At 41.4% G+C, this 16,911-nt stretch overlaps 1 protein-coding gene and 1 non-coding gene across 2 annotated transcripts in view; both read right to left on the reverse strand.

The window, feature by feature from the left end:
- The window catches only part of PLCH1 (phospholipase C eta 1), a 247,135-nt gene that overhangs the window by 141,227 nt on the left and 88,997 nt on the right, over window positions 1–16,911 (reverse strand). The window lies entirely within an intron of this gene.
- On the reverse strand, window positions 12,636–12,707 carry TRNAY-GUA (transfer RNA tyrosine (anticodon GUA)). The gene has a single exon. It is a non-coding gene; the product is annotated as a tRNA-Tyr (tRNA).

Here is a 16,911-nt window from a genome sequence, read left to right on the forward strand (position 1 = left end):
TTCAATATAACATTCCTAGGGCACCCAGAGGTGAAGTGCATTTCCCAAGTAAGGATCTCCCCCAAAGCCAGGAGGTCAATAGCAGGTCACAGAGTTCTTTTGAAGACATGACCCAGGCTTTTCAAGGATATCCATACACTTAACTCCATCACACATACCAGTGACCATCACACAGCAAACAGCCAAAATGTCAAAGAAATCAATCAAGTATGGTCAACTATTTGGACTGTCCCCATTAGTATTACTGTTCCTTTCAGAATAACAAGTTAGACCATTATTTATCAATGGTCTGTATTCACGTGGAAACAGATGAAATTCCTTTTTTTTTTTTAATGCACGAGAATATCCTTCCACTAACAAGATTCGTCTAGTTTGTGTAGTGGAGGTTGGGGAAAACTCCAGTGACCAAATGTTAACTAACTTGAATTTAGCCCACCAAAATTTTTGTTTTATGGGACTGTGGTTTAAGAATCACTGATCTAAAAAGCTCTTCTTACCCTTTGTGATTAATCTATTTATTCTAAATAACTGCCTGCCATGCTATCTAGTAGAAAATTTAGACTTTTCCCTTACCTCTTCTAGACATTAAATTTATGTTTAGCTTTTTAAATAAGCAGGGAACCAGAACTAAATATAGAAAAAAGACCAAACAATCCTATTTTCTGGTTTAGGGAGATAAGGCTTTATGCAAATAGGCAAAAAAAAAAAAAAAAAAAAAAACATAATTAGCTAACCCAATTACAATACAGACAGAAAGCACAAGTATTTTATGTCCATTTTGGATGATGTCAGGCACTTGAATGAACAATGGCAAAAAATTCGCATGAAAAGCTGTTAATATACAGGAACTTTATCTATAGCATTTAATTTCTATGGGCATTTCTAAGTTTCCGTAGTGTAGTGGTTAGGTCTTGCCCACCAGAGCAAGACCCGTATTCCCCACAGCCAGTTCCTCCCATCAGGAAGCTTCCACACCTCTTATCATCATCCATCAGAGGGCAGAAAGAATGAAAACTACAATCACAGAAAACTAACCAAACCGATTACATGGATCACAGCCTTGTCTAACTCAATGAAACTATAAGCCATGCCGTGTAGGGCCACCCAAGACAGACGGGTCATGCTAGAGATCCCTGACAAAACATGGTCCACTGGAGAAGGGAATAGCAAACCACTTCAGTATTCTTGCCTTGAGAACCTCATGAACAGTATAAAAAGGCAAAATGATATAACACTGAAAGATGAACTCCCCGGATCTGTAGGTGCCCAAAATGCTAACTGGGGAAGAGCTCCAGTAGGAAAAATAGCCCTAGAAGGAATGAAGAGCCTGAACCAAAGTGGAAACAACGGCCAGCTGTGGATGTGTCTGGTGATGGAAGTCAAGTCTGACGCTGTAAAGAACAATATTGCATAGGAACCTGGAATGTTAGGTTCATGAATCAAGGTATACAGAAGTGGTAAAACAGGAGATGGTAAGAATGAATATCAACATTTTAGGAATCAGTGTACTAAAATGGATCAGAATGGGTGAATTTAATTCAAATGATCATCATATCTACTACTGTGGGCAAGAATCCCTTGGAAGAAATGGAGTAGCCCTCACAGTCAACGAAAGAGTCCAATGTGCAGTACTTGGATGCAATCTCAAAAACAACAGAATGATGTCTGTTCATTTCCAAGGCAAACCATTCAATATCCCATGGCAGTTAGGACATGGAACAACAGACTGGTTCAAAACTGGGAAAGAAGTATGTCAAGGCTGTATATTGTCACCCTGCTTATTTAACTTATATGCAGAGAACATCATGCGAAATGACAGGCTGGATGAAGCACAAACTGGAGTCAAGATTGCTTGCACAAATATCAATAACCTCAGATATGCAGATGACACAACCCTTATGGCAGAAAGTGAAGAGGAACTGAAGAGCCTCTTGATGAAGGTGAAAGAGAAGAGTGAAAAAGCTGGCTTAAAATTCAACATTCAATAAATGAAGATCATGGCATCCAGTCCCATCACTTCATGGCAAATAGATGGGGAAACAGTGAGAGACTTTATTTTCTTGGGCTCCAAAATCACTGCAGATGGTGACTGCAGCCATGAAATTAAAAGGCACTTCCTTTTTGGAAGAAAAGCTATGACCAACCTAGACAGCATGTTAAAAAGCAGAGACATTACTTTGCCAACAAAGGTCGGTCTAGTCAAAGCTATGGTTTTTCGAGTAGTCATGTATGGATGTGAGAGTTGGACCATAAAAAAAGCTGAGCACCAAAAATTGATGTTTTTGAACTGTGGTGTTGAAGAAGACTCTTGAGAGTCCCTTGGACTGCAAGTAGATCAAACCAGTCAAGCCTAAAGAAAATCAGTCCTGAATATTCATTGGAAGGACTGATGCTGAAGCTCCAATACTTTGACAACCTGATGTGTAGAGACAATTTATTAGAAAAGACCCTGACGCTGTGAAAGACTGAAGGCAGGAGAAGAAGGCAACATGACAGAAGTGAGATGGTTGGATGGCATCACCGACTCAATGGACATGAGTTTGAGCAAGCTCTGAGAAATGGTGAAGACAGTGATGCCTGACATGCTGCTGTCCATGAGGTTGCACAGAGTCGTACATGACCAAGTGACTGAACACCACCACCACCAACATCTAAGGTTATCATGTTCGCCTTACACAAGAAAGGTCCCCAGTTTAAAACCGAGCAGAAACATCTTTCCTCTCTGGAATTTGTATTTGGGCCTCCCTGGTGTCTCAGATGGTAAAGACTCTGCCTGTAATGAGGGCGACTCAAGTTCGACCCCTGGGTCAGGAAGATCTCCTGAAGAAGAGAATGGCAACCAAGTCCAGCATTCTTGCCTGGAGAACTCCATGGACAGAGGAGCTTGGAGGGTTATATAGTCCATGGTGTTGCAAAGAGTTGGACATGACTGATGGACTAACACACCCTGGGCATGTTAGGAAAACAAACTCTCCTGGTAAAATGGTTCTAACATTGAGGCCCTAGAAATCACCTCATTCATGAAATTATACATTTTGGCTTTGTCAGGTATTTTCCTAAAAATAATGGCCCAAGAGATCAGAAACACATTTGCAAATTGTTTGTTACTGAAAACAAGTGGGTTTGATAGTCCACAATCAATCTACACAAGAAGAAAAACAGCATGATATTTTAACTTCAAGCAGATACTGCCCATTGCTTATTCAGGCACACTTTAGCCATGTGCCTAGCTTAAAAAACATTTCCCAGCCTCCTTTGCACATACAGGATACCAAAATTCATGGATGCTAAAGTATCTTATATAAAATAGTGTTGTGCAGTCATATTACTAGTTTCTGGCCAGTGTGATATAAGTGCAAGTTTATGAGTGGATTTCTATGGAAAGTATTCTAACAGGGGACTAATTCAGTTAACAGGTACCCTTTTGTTCTTGATCCTTCCTGCTATCTGAATAAATTATGATGGCTTGAACTATAGCAGTCATCTTATAATTACAAGACTTCCTTGAACAAGAAACCTAGGTCTTTCCCTTCTCCCTTCTCTCTCCCACTTCTCCCTTGTATCACGCAATGTAATACTTACGAAAGTCCTAACAATGTAGGGAAGCTTAGAAAACACCTGAAACCTGGAAGGGCACAGACATAACTTGAGCATCCGTGGATTTTGGTATCCATCAGGGGTCCTGAAACCAATTCCCTGTGAATGCTGAGTATAACTAATGAAATAATTTTGAGCAGTTCAAGGTTAATTTCATGGGCACTAGATTACAATACCAGGGCGTTCTGGAGGATTAATGTCAATAGACAAACATTTTATTGTCCATTGCCAATAACAAATTACCCCAAAGTGAATGACCACTTATTACCTTTCATGGTTTCTTTGAGTCTGGAATTTAGGAATGTCTGGTTCTGGCTTGAGGTGTCACATGAGAATACAGTCATCTGAAGGTTTGATTGAGATGGGATGATACATAACACAGACATAACTCTACACTGCCTCCCCTCAAGATTTTTACGTGTAAAAAAATGAATTCTTATTTAAGGTGCTGTTTTTTTAAATTTCATGTTATGTACCCGGGCTTAATGGGAGTCAGCTTACAGGAACTTACCCTGCCAGACAGTCAAAGTAACCATGACTCCTGATATTGCTGTATTCTCTCTTCCTACACTAAACTAGGCAGTCTGTAGCATATGGCAAAAGGGACCTGTGATTTCCAAAGCTAGGTCATAAAAGGCCTGGCAGCTTCCAACTTGGTTTCATGGATTATTCCACTCTGGGGTTAACCAGTACCAACATCACAAAGCAATTCAAGCAACCCTATGGAGATGCCCACATGAAAAGAAAGTGAGGTCCCCCTCAGCAAGAACTTGAGAATCACACAAGGAAAACACCCTGAAAATGTAACATCCCATCTCAATCAAACCTTCAGATGACTGTATTCTCATGAGATACCTCAAGCCAGAACCAGACATTCCTAAATTCCAGACTCAAAGAAACCATGAAAGGTAATAAGTGGTCATTCATTTGGGGGTAATTTGTTATTGGCAATGGACAATAAAATGTTTGTCTATTGACATTAATCCTCCAGAACGCCCTGGTATTGTAATCTAGTGCCCATGAAATTAACCTTGAACTGCTCAAAATTATTTCATTAGTTATACTCAGCATTCACAGGGAATTGGTTTCAGGACCCCTGATGGATACCAAAATCCACAGATGCTCAAGTCCCTTATATAGTGTAGTACAGTCAGCCCTCCATGTCTGTGGGTCTCACATCTGCAGACTCAACCAATCCTAACTCAAACTCTACTGGTACTGAGGGCTGACTGTATTTCTGCATTATCATTTTATTAGACCTACCAACATAAGCTCTATGAGATTAGGGAGCTGCCTGACAGTGCTCATCATTGAATTTCCCCAATATATGCCACAGACATGAGTTTGAGTAAATTCTGGGAGATAGTGAAGGACAGGGAAGCCTGGTGTGCTTCAGGGGATCGCATGGGGTCACAAACAGTCAGACACAACTTAGCGACTGAACAACAACAAATGCCACAGAACTTGGCATGTTCAATAAGTAGTTGTTGAATACGTGAACAACTAAATGTATGACTGAAGAATGAAGGAACAGTGTAGTCAGAAACAAAGGTTTATTTAGTTGAGTGATTTTCATTTTCTTCTCTCTTTGTTGTCTAGTCCTGTCTGACCAGTGGCATGTTGTACAGGAAGGAGCCTGTCCAGTCCTTGATTGTTATCAAGCCCAGAAAAGATAATTAACTTGAGATCACATCCTGAATTGCTTTCTATTCCATTTTGTTTTGAATTCCAAATAAAAACCAGAGTCACTGGGATGGAGCCAGGGATGTAAACAGACAGGTATAATCACAGAGGTAGTACCCTGTAGCACAGAAGGTGACAAGCACAAAGCTATGGGAAGAGGAAGGGATGTGAAGGGTGGAGTTACCTGGTCCCACTCCCCAGAGTCTCTGTGATCTCTCTAATCACTCTCTGTGATCTTTGGGGCCCAGAGCTATTTAATCCCCAATTTAAGAAAAACTTGAGGTGAATTAAATAAATCTAAAAGTGCTAATTCCAAAAAGTAGATACAGAAGAAACAGTTTTTTGAAGGAGAAGAAAAACTATCTCCAAGAAAGGAAATTCAAATCTTGATTTTATGCTAAATCATGTTTACTTTATCCTTATTTCATACCTTCAATTACTATCCTTAGATTAGAATAAAGGAAAATATAGTTGTCCCTCAATGGACACCAAAATCTGCAGCTGTTCAAGTACCATAGTTGGCCAACCCTCTGTATTTGTGGTTTTGCAACCACAGACTCAGCTGAGGATCATTTCTAGCATTTGTTGAAAAAATCTTGTGTATAAGTCGATTCTTATACCCATATTGTTCTAAAACCCATATTGTTCAAGGACCAACTGTATTCACTTTCAAATACTCCCCTCTTCTGTTGCTAGGACAGCTGCTCTTTTTTTAAACTTTTTATTCTGTATTGGGGTATAGCCAGTTAACAATGTTGTAATAATTTCAGGTGAACAGCAAAAGGATTCAGCCATAGATAAACATGTATCCATTCTCCCCTAAACTCCCCTCCTATCCAGGCTGCCACATAATATTGAGCAGAGTTCATGTGCAATACAATAGATCCTTGTTGGTTATACATTTTTAATATAAGAGTGTGTGTATGTCCATCCCTAACTATCCCTTCTCTCCATCCTTCCCCCCCAACAAAAAGTTTCTTCTCTAAGTCTGTAAGTCTGTTTCTGTTTTGTAAGTTCATTTGTATCATTTTTTTTAGATTCTACATATGAGGGATGTCATACAATATTTATCCTTTTCTGTCTAACTTACTTCACTAAGTATGACAAACTCTATGTCCATCCATGTTGTTACAAATGGCACTATTTCACTCTTTTTAATGGCTAAGTAATATTCCATTGCATATATATGTACCACATCTTCTTTATCCATTCCTCTATTGATGGACATTTAGGTTGCTTCCATATCTTGGCTATTGTAAACAGTGTTGCAATGAACATTGGGGTCCATGTATCCTTTTGGATTATGTTTTTCTCTGGATACATGCCTAGGAGTGGGATTGCAGAGTCATATGGTAGCTCTATTTTTAGTTTTTAAGGAACCTCCATACTGTTCTCCATAGTGGTTGTACCAATTTACATTCCCACCAACAGTTTAATAAGAGTGTTCTTCTCTCTCCACACCCTCTCCAGCATTTATTGTTTGTGGATTTTTTGATGATAGCCATGCTGGTTGGTATAAGGTGATACCTCATTGTAGTTTTGACTTGCATTTCTCTAATAGGCAACAATGTTAAGCACCTTCTCACATGCCTATTGGCCATCTGTATGTCTTCTTTGGAGAAATGTCTATTCAGGTCTTCTGCTCATTTTTTGAGTGGACTGTTTGTTTTGATGCTGTTAAGCATCATGAGCTGTTTGTAGATTTTGGAGACTAATTCCTTATTGGTCACATCATTTGCAAATATATTCTCCCAATCTGTGGGCTGTCTTTTCTCTTTGTTTATTGTTTCCTTTGCTGTGCAAAAGCTTTTGAGTTAGTAGGTCCATTTGTTTATTTTTGTTTTTATTTCCATTATTCTTAGATACAGATCAAAAAACACACTGCTGTGATTTATGTCAGAGAGTGTCCTGCCTGTGTTTTCCCCAAGAAGTTTTATAGTGTTTTGTCTCACATTTGGGGCTTATTTTTGTGTATGGTATTAAAGAACAATCTAATTTCATTTTTTTTTACATGCGGCTTTCCAGTTTTCCCAGCACCATTTGTTGAACAGACTGTCTTTCTGACATTGTGAAGTCTTGCCTCCTTTGTCATAGATTAATTTACCATAGGTGCATGGGTTTATTTTGGGGTTTATAACCTGTTCCATTGATCTATATTTCTATTTTTGTCAGACTACTCTTTTAAAAAAAAAAAAATCAAACCCAAGCCAGTATGGTGGCAGCAACATCCTGCTAAGGGAACTCCTATGAAAGCTTCTGCCTGAATAGACATTGGCCAACAAGGGGATAAGGCAAAATTCCATTTATTCTCAGCAAGGTATACAGCTCCAGATTCTAAAGGCAAGTGATAAAATAAGAGTACTTTTTATTGACATAGCACTTCATAATTTTCAAAGGCCTCCTCCTACATGCTGCTGCTGCTGCTGCTAAGTCGCTTCAGTCGTGTCCGACTCTGTGCGAACCCATGGACAGCAGCCCACCAGGCTCCTCTGTCCACAGAATTCTCCAGGCAAGAGTACTGCAGTGGGTTGCCATTTCCTTCTCCACCTCCCCTGGAGCTATGTTTAACAGCTCCTAGATATCTATATCCAAATATTCTAATACCCCAGACCCCTTCAAACTCAACAGGTTCTAACACCAAACTCCCCATCAGTCCCACAGTCTTAAGAGTTCCTGGAATTGGTTTTAAAATTCTAGTATGTATGGTAAGACACATAGATATGGAAATATCATCATAGAGGAATAAACTTTGTACACATTCAGCTTCCTGGAAATAGGAGGCAGTGTAGGGCAGGGGGCGCAGAGGAAGGATCAAGCAGGGTCGGTCAGGAAGCTGAGGGATGGGGTGGGAGTGGGGTAATGGTGAAATGCAGGCAAGAGCCTTTACTGTGGTTTCACAGAAAGGATCAGGTCAGGCACGGTAAATGAATGGAAGTAATTTAGCAGACCGTGAGGCTTAAGGGCTCTCCATAGTTATCTGGTACCTGTGTGTTGAGTGATTAAGGCAGGTGAACAGTGGGTAGAAGAGACTGATAAAGGAGGTGGTTGGGGTGACAACTGGTTGGTCCGTACTGCCCACAAGTGAGTTTTTGTCTCTAGGAATTAGCTAACCCTGGGAGGGACAGTCCCCCAGGGTCAGTCAGGTCCCAGATGTGAAGCATCAGAATACAGAAAACAAAAAGGAAATGGTTAACACACCTTCCTACACATTGTTTCCCCTCCTGATTTCAGTCTCAGGAGTGGGTGGCGTCACCAGCCACCCACTGGCCCAAGCCAGACATCTGGTCACTACTGATTCCTCCGCTCTCCCACACCACACACTTTCTCTTCTCCCTCCTCGGTCCTCTCACTGCTCAGTCCCTCATCTCTAACCCAATTTCTGAGTGATATGCTGGAAGCTAGCCAGCGTCCCAGTCCTACCTCACCCACCCCTCCCTCAGTCCTGACCATAGTGACCAATTCAGCGTGCAGCTCCAACCACCTCACTCCCATGCTCAAATCCTTCAAAGACCTTTGTTCTGTCTTTACAAAAAGCATGTGAAATTGTATCCTCGGCTCCCTAATTAAAGTTCCCCAGAATCTTTGAGTAAAAAAAGCCTTCTCAGAAAAGGCCCCTTTTGCCCTGACACTCCCTCAGATGACACAGAGGGTGAAAGTGTTCATTGCTCAGTCATGTCCAACTCTTTGCGAACCCATGGCCTCATGACCCAGAGGTTAAAGGCCACAATTCAGGAAACACAGGCCAAAGCAGAGACCCTCAATCAAGGCCTTGCTGGAGCGGCCTCCTAAGCAGACACTCTCATTTCCCACACAGCCTGCCTCCTGCCCCAAGTTCACCCTTGACACGCCACTAACTGAAAACGTAAACACATCTTGCCTCTAGTAGTCTTTGACCCGATTTTGCTGGGCTGGCTCTTCATAAAACAGTTCAGTGAAACCATGGTGTATAGGGGACATTACAATACATATCTATGGTGGTTTAAGACACAGCCATAAATTCTTTATCACTCCTATCACTGAGAAATCAAGTCCAACTCCCCACCTCTTGGATACGGCCTCACCTTAGTGATTCATATCCGACAATTAGAATGCAACACCAGAACAAATACCGATATGGAGCCGAGACGCTTCTGCAGCTGTGCAAAATTAATCATCACCTTCATTCTTGATTTACAACTCTTTCCAGAGAGTGAAATAACTTTATATAAATGCAGTATCATGCAGGGCCAACCCCATTTGCTTTTCCTGTTCAGCAGGCTGAAGATATAAAAGCTGAGCTAATACAAAATGCATGTATTCTTAACCTGAGAGTCAATAAGGAAAATGAATGTGCTCTTCCATCCAGCATAACAACAAGCATTTGTGCTCCTAACAATTTAAATAACTCCCTGCCCGCACTTTAACAGTCCCAGGATGAAAGATGCTTGATGGCTTCATGCAAAAGTACTCTAACGAGAATGTTCCTGGGGACAGCACTCTCAGCCAAGGCACATTTCCTAAAGAGCTTTCTCCCAAACTTGCAGAATCTTTTAGATAGATCAAAGGACACAATTAACAGGAAATTGCATTTTCTTTGCATATCAACAAAGTGGCCAATTTAGGAGATCAGAGAGAAAAAAGATGTACCCAGAGTTTTAGGGAAAAAAGTACTGAATCCAAAGGCTTCTATTAAAGCAATGCCTATGTGATCTTTGACATGGAAAAGGTTTTAACTGCTGATCAGCGGACACTTTAATTCATCCCTTGCCCGCACTTTAAAATTTAATGAGAACTTTGAATGCCTTTAAAAAAATAGAAAAGAAAAAAATTTAAATTCCTGAGGTAAGAGATGATTGTCCGAAGAATTAATATTAATTATTTTATTCACTCAGCAAGTAGTTTTAAGTATCTGTGGAATAGCTAGTCAAGTACTAAGAATTTCTCAGCCTAAGTCAGAGGTCGAGTCTTAAATCCTGGTCACTTAAGCTGATCTCTTTCATTTCCTTAATACTGACCATCCTCACTACATGTAGTAGAGGAATTTTGGCAGGGTTCTTGGAAGGAGCAGTTTGTGTATTCAATCTGCCAAGTTTACACAAAGGCAGTAAAAGAAGAATTTGTACATGTTCTCAAAGAGAAAGTTTGAAAATTTGACTCTTGGGTCAAATGACAGAAAAAGCATAACAAATCAGTGATACAGTCATCTAAAAATCCCCCAGCCTGAGGAGTAGAGGACAGCTCTACTATACTGGCTCAGGAGACTTTATACAGAGGGTCACAGCTCAGGAATTTAACTCTAAGGGTGGTGTTCTTGGAGATTTCCTGATATCTAACTGCATCCCTCTTATATTCACCAAGTCAGATTACAAACAAAGAAGAGGCAGAGGAACCATCATTATAAGATGTTGGTAACCTTGAAAGGAAGAGAAGTCACTAAAAGGCAACTTAAGAGCAGGTGGGACCACTTACAGCCTAGGTAAGTTTACAGGTTTCTGGTCTTGCTATCCTTCCCAGAAAAAGGAGACTCATCCTTTGCAAAGGCCCCCCTTCCCTGGGGGACGTCAGCTTCCAACAGGGAGAAAGTCCTGGTCACATGTAAATTTCCCAAAGTGCCTCAGTTATTCATCCATTCTATCTGTCAACAAATAAACAGTGTCCACTGTGTACAAGATGTATTGTGAGGTACTAAAGATACAATAATGAAAACGACATACAGAATTAAGCAAGAGTGATTGACACTACACAGCAAATTAGACAACAGATATTTGTCATAAGTGCTATGAAAAGAGCAGGGTGTAAAGAGAAAGCCAACAACAGGACCTGATGGAGCCTGGGCTGCCGGGAAGGCTTCTCTATGGAGATGGCTTTTCATCTGAGCTCAGACAGAGCAGCAGGGAACAGGGAACAGCACAGGTGCGGAGGCGGGCAGAGCCCCAGGACAACGTGATGGGAGGGGAAGCAGGGGTGACCTCATTGGGTCTCCTAGGTCACACTAAGGATCTCAGTTTTCATAATAAGAGCAACGGAAATCCACTGAAGGCTTTTAAGTAGGGAGATGACATGATGAGGTTCCTCTTCTCTAAAGATCAGGACAGTTTGGGAGGACAAGAGTGAGGCTGAGAGGACAAACAGAGCTACACAAGGGGTGACTGACACAAGCGCAGAGCTGAGCTATGCGGGCTCATAATTTGGGGTCTTCTTCAACCAGCAATCTTCACATATTTGTCCAAAGCTGATTTAGAGACATGTCTGCAACTGCTTGAGGAAAGCGAGGCAAAGAAGCCTGTCTTCCAGAGCCCCCAAATAATACCCTGATCAACAGAACAAACCTGCCACTGAGCAGGCCTTGTCCTCCTTACAGGGAGGACGGGGACCATCTGACGAGCACACACCCTTTAGGTAGGCCCAGCACATGTGGTGTGCTGGCTATGCAGACTGTGTATAGCACAGTGCACATTCTGTGCAACAGAACAGAGCAGCCCTGCTATCGGGGGGTGGGGGGGAGACGGAAGTCTCACCTCTTACCCCATAATGTTGTCCAACCCATTTTCTCCATCTCATGTTTCTAGTCATATCACTCCTGTATCACAGGGCTACCCTGCTGACCCACCTTTAACCCAGATTTGATCTGGACTAGGATGACTGTATGGGAATGGAGACAAAGAGAACAATTCTAAAGTCTATTAGGAAGCAAAATCAATAAAATCCAAGACTGTGTGACACAGGATAAGGAAGCATGGGAGAGGGAAGAGTCACACTTTTACAGCTTCCTAGGGTCCCCCTCAAACAGTTCTTTACTAGCAAAAAACAAAAAACTGTTGCATGACTAATAAAAATTTGCACAGAGCCCTTTTTAACTTAAACCAATTTATTTTGGATGTATCATGTGACTCTCACAACAGTCCTGTGAGACATGACAGGCTTAATCCTTGTTTCAAAAGTGAAGCTCAAAGATCACACAATTAGGTACAATAGGTTAAAAAAAAAAAAAACCCCAAACCAAGAGACTGAATCCAAACCCATCTTCTTGCCACTAAAGCACATTGCCTGTAAGTGATACAATAATCTAATAGTGCCCCAGACAAGCACTTAGTGGGCTTCTGTTATCTCGGAGAGGCTGCCAGAGGAGATAAGCTGGCAAGCCCGCAGCGGGGGCTGCTATGGTCAGGAGGCTAGGGACCTCACACATCAAATGCTACTTTAGGGAGCTTGGAATTAGCCTCAAGTCTCTGAAGTGTATGTGTGTGTGTGTTAGTTACTTAGTCATGTCTGATTCTTTGCAACTCCACAGACTATAGCCTGCCAGGCTCCTCTATCTATGGGATTTCCCAGGCAAGAATACTGGAGTGGGTTGTCATTTCCTTCTCCAGGGGATCTTCCCAACCCAGGGATCAAACCCGGGTCTCCTGCATTACAGGCAGATGCTTTACCATCTGAGCCACCAGGGAATCCCCTAAGTCACCAAACTAGAATGTTTCTTTTAAACTACAGAAGATATGGCAAAACACACTGAAGTCAGAATTTAAAAGAAGATGGTAAATATATTTTCAACATATGTGACAGATACTGCATTTGCCTCATTCAGTGAGAAAGTCAATAAGAAAAACATATACACTACCATATGTAAAACAGCCAGTGGGAGTTAGCTGTATGACTCAGGGAACTCAAACTGGGGCTCTGTGACAACCGAGGGAGTGGGAAGGGGGGGTTCAAGAGGGAGGGGACATATGTATGCCTGTGGCTGATTCATGTTGATGTGTGGCAGAGACCAACACAATATTGTAAGGAAATTATCCTTCAATTAAAAATAAATTTAAAATAAAATATATTAAAAAAAAAAGAAAAAGATAAACCAATACAAAAATGGTTATAGGACAGACAACATATAGAAAAGGAAATTACAAAGAAACATGAAATGATGCTCAATAATGCTAATGATTCCAGAAATGTACATTAAAACAATGATATTCCACTGCTGGCTGATATCATCCTCTGTTGGCTAGAGTGCTGGGTAAGCAGGCACTCTCTAAGACTGGGGAAATCGAGCCACATCTAAAAATTTTCCTGTTCTTTAAACCTGACACTTCAAAGCTTAGAGTTTACACACTGCACAAGGGTACAAAGGCATGTGTAAATGAACGTTTGTCATAGCTCTATTTGTAAGAACAAAAAAGTTAAACACCCATCAACAGGAAACTGGTTTCTTAAAATATACTACAGCCACCATTACTGAAAACACAGTTGTTAAACAGAATGAGGTAGATGTGTATTCAACAACATGAACATATATGTATGTGCGGGGGGGAGGGGGAGAGAGAAGGAAGTAAAACAAAACCAGTGAAACAATGTATAAGATCATACATCTTATTGTTAAGATGAAGTATGTTCTCATGTGCACAGGTATACACAAAACGGTCAACTGGAAATACCTACAAAGGCTGAATAGTCAGTGGGCAGCAAAGTAGCCTAGCTCAAAAAATGACTTTTCCATTTAGTTCATATACTTTGGTATCACTAGAATTTCCAGTAATAAGCATATACCAAGTTTTTAAACTAGTAAGAATAATATGAAAAGAACCTCTGGAGTTTAATGTCCTTCAGCAAGTAAATATACTCTGTTCTTATTTCTCTTTACTTCTGGGTCACTTTCTGCTTCAGTGTGATTTCAGTTCAGTAATTTCAGTGAAATTACTTACCTGTTGTTCTCACATGAAACATTAACAAGAAATCCCTGTTTTCTTCCTCCACTTTTATAGATAAGCAGATTGCTGCTGCTATTTCTAAATCAGTCCTCGGAAATTATCAATTCTTAGTTAAGATAAACTAAAAGGGAATCCGAGTATCTGTTGGCCTCCATTTTTCAAGGCTCAACTTCCTAAGCTTTCCTCTCTTCAGGAATCTCTAAAAATATGTGAATTATGCCTCAGAGCCTGTGCATCCATGCAGTTAACCATGCAGAACAAGCTTATTAATTTGACTTTCTTGGCAAACATAATGATCAAATTATTCTAAACGAGCAGGAAGACAGAGCAAAGTCCAAGTGGGATGTTCACGTTTATTTGACTTTACATCAAACCCTATGATCTCATTTTTCCAAGCATTCCAGGAGCACTGAGGCCACGAAAGCGAGTGAGCTTAATCACTCATGCTGCTCCGTCCTTCAAACAGCTAGAATGTTTAAAAGGCCCCACATTAAACTTCTTACATGAGATCATTTTATAGCTTGCTAATAATCTACATTTGCACAGCATCATTTATCTAATGTACACAAAGAAGCCAACATGGCCTAGATGGCTGCTGCTGCTGCTAAGTCGCTTCAGTCGTGTCCGACTCTGTGCGACCCCATAGACGGCAGCCCACCAGGCTCCCCAGTCCCTGGGATTCTCCAGGCAAGAACACTGGAGTGGGTTGCCATTTCCTTCTCCAATGCATGAAAGTGAAAAGTGAAAGTGAAGTCACTCAGTCGTGTCTGACTCTTTGCGACCCCATGGACTGCTGCCCACCAGGCTCCTCCGTCCATGGGATTTTCCAGGCAAGAGTACTAGAGTGGGGTACCATTGCTTTCTCCGGGCCTAGATGGCTAGACACAGACTATTATCCACCAGAGTTCTGCACAGTCAGTAAGACAAATCCACACTCAAAATTCTGGGAGGCCAAAATCTCCCTTCAGGTTAGCAAACAGGTTCTGTTTCGTTTTTGGTTTGGGACCCTGTTGAACACATTCACATTTTCTGAGCCTGCTCTGCACACGGCACTACATTTTCAAGATCGTGTATTCACCAAACATTTAGGACTAGACACCATCAGCCATTTGTAGAGTACTTATTATACACAGGAAGATCTCTTTAAGTACTTGATCCCATTTACTTCTCATTGCTGCTTTCAGACCACGCCCCCTCTCACACTTAAAAGCAAAGCACTTACCTCCCCTTATGGCACCTGCCACATCATCTGGCTGCAGCCACGTATGCCACCTGTTTGGGCACTTCCCCTGTTGACAATTTCTGCACCCAGCTCCACCTCTACTTCCTGTCATCATTCCTGCTGACACTGACTTAAAATTGGAAGACACACCCAACACTGGCATTTTTGTTCCTGGACTTCCTCGCTTGCAAAAATCTTGTCCTTCACCCACCTCGGCCTCCCATTTCAACGGTCCCAGCCTAGGCTTCTAATTATACAGTTACCACTGTTTCATTCCTAAAACCTCCATTTCGAGATTTCCGCTTAGACTATCATCACCAGTCCTGTTTCATTTTGTTTCCTCCCTTCCTCTGTTATCCCAGTTATTTGACCCCATCATTAGTTTTCAGCTTTTGTCTGTAAGGTGTCCATAGTCTTCCTCATGGCACTCTTTACCCAGCATTAGTTAGACGGTCCTGCATCCACACGGAATTCCTTCACCCCACTATCCCTTGCCCAGGTGAGCTCCTATCTCCACGTCTGTGCTTGCACTTGACTGGCAAGAACAAAATACAGGAACAAGGTCCAGTTTTAAGGTAACTCTCTCAGTTTTCAAATGGGCCCTCCCTTCCTTTCTCAGTTCATTCTATCACACTCCAAAATGACTTCTATATAACTCTTCTCTTGAAATCCCCAATACCTTTCCCACTCTCAGCTAGTATCTTTGCTCCTAATTTCACCAATGCAGGAAATAGAGAAATTACCCATTTCACCCACCATCTTTATCTAATGTCCACACACTGCTTCCTCTCGTTCCTGCATCATTTTGTTTTCTCTGTACCAGATAATATGTAATAGTTTTCAAATGTACCATTAAGTGTCCCCTAAATATTCCACCCCTTCAGCCCACACTCCTCTCTGGTGACCACTCCATATCTCTAGATATTTTTAGTAAAAGAAAGAACTCCTCAAAAAAACAGTCATCTGTCTCTCTCTCCACTTCTTTCTCTCCCACTTTTTTCTTAATCTGTTCCAACCAGACTTTTCTACCTCTCCATGGAAACCATGCTAATCAAGCATGCTCATGACCTCCATGTTGCCAAACCCAATGGCCATTTCTTACTATTCATTGTACTCACCTCCACAGTGGCATCTGACCCACTGACCACACCCTTCTCCTTGAAAGGCTGCCCCACCATGGTTCCTGCACCACCATATTTCCCTAATAGCTTTCATCTCATACTGGCCAGTCCTCCTTGGGGTCTGTTGCTTGGTTCCTCCTTTCTCTAAGCTCTAAATCTAGAGAAACCCAGGGCTCAGTCTGTGCCCTTCTTCTTTCACTCATTCCTGACAGCGCTTAGAAAGTGACTGTGATTTTAAGTTTGCGGACAATTTCAAAAATGTATTTATCTACAAAGCTACAGCCTCTCACCTATCAACATCTCAACCTAGAGGTCTAACAAACATCTCAATCTTAACATGTCTGGAGAAGAGTTACTGACACCCACCACCACCACCATTATTTGCTCTTCAGTCAAGACTTTCCATCTCAGAAAATGGTATCATGTTCACACTATTTATCCTGGATAGTTCTCTTGCACATCCCATATCCTCTCAATCGGGAAGTCCCATCCAGTAAAACTTTAAAACATATTCTGAGTCTGATCACTTCTTATACAACATGTCCAGTGATCACTCCAGTTTAGACACCATCATCTCATACAATAACATTGTAATTCGTCTCCCAGT

The sequence above is a fragment of the Giraffa tippelskirchi genome, chromosome 2 (assembly GCF_054371585.1).
Source record: "Giraffa tippelskirchi isolate mGirTip1 chromosome 2, T2T-mGirTip1v1.2.pri, whole genome shotgun sequence".
Lineage (NCBI taxonomy): Eukaryota > Metazoa > Chordata > Mammalia > Artiodactyla > Giraffidae > Giraffa > Giraffa tippelskirchi.